This window comes from Pygoscelis adeliae, unplaced genomic scaffold (genome assembly GCF_000699105.1).
Source record: "Pygoscelis adeliae isolate BGI_AS28 unplaced genomic scaffold, ASM69910v1 Scaffold294, whole genome shotgun sequence".
Lineage (NCBI taxonomy): Eukaryota > Metazoa > Chordata > Aves > Sphenisciformes > Spheniscidae > Pygoscelis > Pygoscelis adeliae.
The window spans coordinates 1,031,382-1,034,503 of NW_008824722.1; the positions used below are offsets into that span (position 1 = coordinate 1,031,382).

The 3,122-nt window shown below is 53.2% G+C and overlaps 1 protein-coding gene across 1 annotated transcript in view; it reads right to left on the minus strand.

Annotated features, from left to right (window-relative positions):
• Positions 1-3,122, minus strand: part of MGEA5 (meningioma expressed antigen 5 (hyaluronidase)) — a 34,032-nt gene that overhangs the window by 30,610 nt on the left and 300 nt on the right. The window lies entirely within an intron of this gene.

The window sequence follows — 3,122 nt, forward strand, 5'->3', positions numbered from 1 at the left end:
GGATGGGAGACCGAGCTGGGGGGTCCCTGCCGCAGGATGGAAAGGGGCCGCGTACGGGGTGCAGGCGGAAAGGCTCCTACAGCCGCTCCCTCCCTCCTTGCACAGCCCGGCTGATGTTGCGCTTGCAGATGTTTCCACGCCTGGAGGGGGCTACGAGGATGGTGAAGGACGGGCCACGAAGCTGAGATCATCTCAGTAAATCAGAGAAGGGGCCTGAGGTCAGACGGCGTCCCTCCAGGGAGAAGCTGGAGAGCATGTGGGGAGCACGTGGGGCTGGGAGCAACAGGCCCCCAGAGCGCGAGTCAGAGACCACAGGGCTGAGAAGACGACCTCCCATGAGACTATATAAGAAAGGCCAGGGAGGCAATCCTTCTGGCCCACCCAGCACTAGGGAGGCCACAGGTGGTAGCAGCCAACAAGAAACCAGTGAGCAAAAAGCTGCTGGAAACCCCAGCTTGCGAGGAAGGGCTGGAGAGAGCTTGCAGGCTTCGTGGCAGCCACATCATGTTTCAGCCAAAACTGAACGAAATGAATGAAAACTCTGATTAAAAACATCCCCTGCTGATTTGGACACTGTTCACCCCTACCCAGCTCACTCTGCTTTCCCAAAACCCTTCCTTGCTTTTTTGAAATCTCTTCCTTGCTCTTTGAGCTTATTTCCACCAATGATATTTTGGCATTATGAGAAACCCAAGGTGGCTGTGTTTCTGTCTCCATCTATACCCATGCTTAGGAAGCTGCAGCAGAGAACCTGGCCAAGGAGCATCTCTAGTTACCATCACATCCAATTTAAAGCTTTCAGAGAGCAAAAATAGGAATTGTACTGCTACCCCTAAATAGTAGCTAGCTGAATTTATTAATACGCAACAAGACTTTATGGAAGGGTTAGAGAGGAGAAATGTACAGAATTTGGGTGGAAAACACACAGTACTCTCATACCACTGTATGCAGAGCTGGACAGTTGGCTGCTAGGTCAGAAGGGACCCTGAAGCAGGGTCACGCTCACAGCTTTGATCATCCCAAAATAATCCTGCAGCGACAATTCCCCCAGTGTTGGGATCTCATCCTTCTACAAGGTGTTTGTGTTTCTAGGCAGTATTCAGGATGCTGGAGTGAATCACCGCCCCAGGCTGCATCAGCTGCCTCATCTAGTTGCTCAGCTGTTTTCCCACATAGCTACAATTCTTTTTTCCTCTGAAAGCTGGAAAAAGATGGCTTGAAACAACACAAGGCTGCCCTTTTCCAAGGGCCCATCAGCTCTTGCCTCCATTCGCAGCATAGACCCAACAATTTTGCTGTTACCCACCCTTACAATGCCACGTCCTAACAAAGGACACCTGGTCCCAAGCCCTGCCTCACACAGCAGCTTCTTATAACAAGCTGATGATACGCCTGGAGGGACTGATCCAGTCCTTCCTGCTCTCAGCCCCTTTCCCAAGGGCCTGCAGAGATTCTTTCTTGGCTACCAGGGGATCAGCCACCCCCATTGTCCCACAGCTACCTACAACAATCCCTGCGCAAACCTATTCCCCTTTAGCATGAAAAAGCTACGGTGGCATTTGAGAGCTGAGTGAGCCCCACAGCACCCTTTTCCCCCTTGTCACCCCTACCCCTCACCCTGGGTAAGGGGACCAGAGGGACCCCGTCCACAGCTCACAGCATCTCTGTGCCACAAGAGGGCATGTCAAGCCTGTGGATGGCATCACCCAAAATAGCAACCAGCCAAACAGAGCTCAGAGGGGATAGGATATACTGGGAAAGGTGGGTTAGAGGGGAAAATACACTCAGGCCCATTCATACTGCTGTACACGGACCTGCGCCATCACCAGCAGGTCAAAAAGGTCCCTGGGGAGTCAGAAGCTTTGGAAAAAGCAGACTCGCAGCTTTCCCAGTCCCACGATGGCAATTCCCCCCATAGCCAGGGCCCATCCTTTTAAGATGTTTGGGTCTCCAGGCAGCTCTTTGCATTGAGCTTTCAGATCCTGGACCACAGAATGCATAATGCTGGAGGGTGTCACTGTCCCACATCAGGTCCATTACCCTGTTCTACTGTTTTCTTACTTACCTAGTTCTTTTTTCCTCTGTTTTGCTTCAAGCCATTTTTCCCAGTTCTCAAGGCTGCATTTTTCCGAAGATCAGTGATTGCCCATCAGTTCATGTCCCTAAGAAAAAGCCCTTTCCAGTCCACACCCACCTCTTCAAGGTGGTAGCTGAGTATCTTCCTGTTAGCTCAGCCTTAAATATCCCATCCTAACAAGGGACACCAGGTCCCAAGCTCTGGTTCACCCAGCAGCTCTCATGACAAGCTGATAACACACCTGACAGCCCCACTCCTGAGAGCTGACAAGCTTGGTGTAAAACCCTGTTAGCCTAACGCCTACAGCCTCGTAGCAGGGGAAAGTCTGTATTTACGGAGCCATTGATGGCAAGGCCAGGCTGTTTGGGACCCTGGCCAGCCCAGTGCACACCCTGTCCCCCCCCCCGCAAAGGTTGCCAACACTCTGCAGAGACCCTCAGCCCCTATCTCCCCTGCCCCCCCCAACGGCTGACAGAGGCAAAGATATAACGGTGGTGTGCATAGCGATTGTGGTTAGATTTTATTGTCTTTTTTTTTTTTTTAACCCATTTTATTGTTATAATACAAAATATACAGACTGGAGATGCCAAGCGGGTTGTGGGTCACCATGCCCCGGGGCTGGGGGTCACGCCATGCGACCTGCAGCGTGAGGGAGGAGGCAGCATCTGCGCCGCGTGGCAGGGGACAGTGGGTACCCCAGAGAGCCTGGGTGGAGGGAGGACAGGGGAGAAGGAGACAGGAGGGGTAAGGATTGGGATACCTGCCCTCCCACCCTTGGGAGACTGCAGGTGGGAGCTCGGCCCCACGGCAATCCCAGGAACAGGACTGTGAGATGAACAACGTATTGAATGAACCTAAAAAACACATCATGTCTGCAAGGGCTGGGCCAGGGACAGTCCCACTGGGGAGCAGCCCCGTAGCTTTCGCTCAGAGCCCAGGGAGGGGGTTTCTAATGGCTCCGACACCAGGGGCTCAGCCTGGGTCTGGGGCCTGGCCCGGCACGGGTACTGGCCTTGCTCACCTTTTCCCTGTTGATCCCAGACAC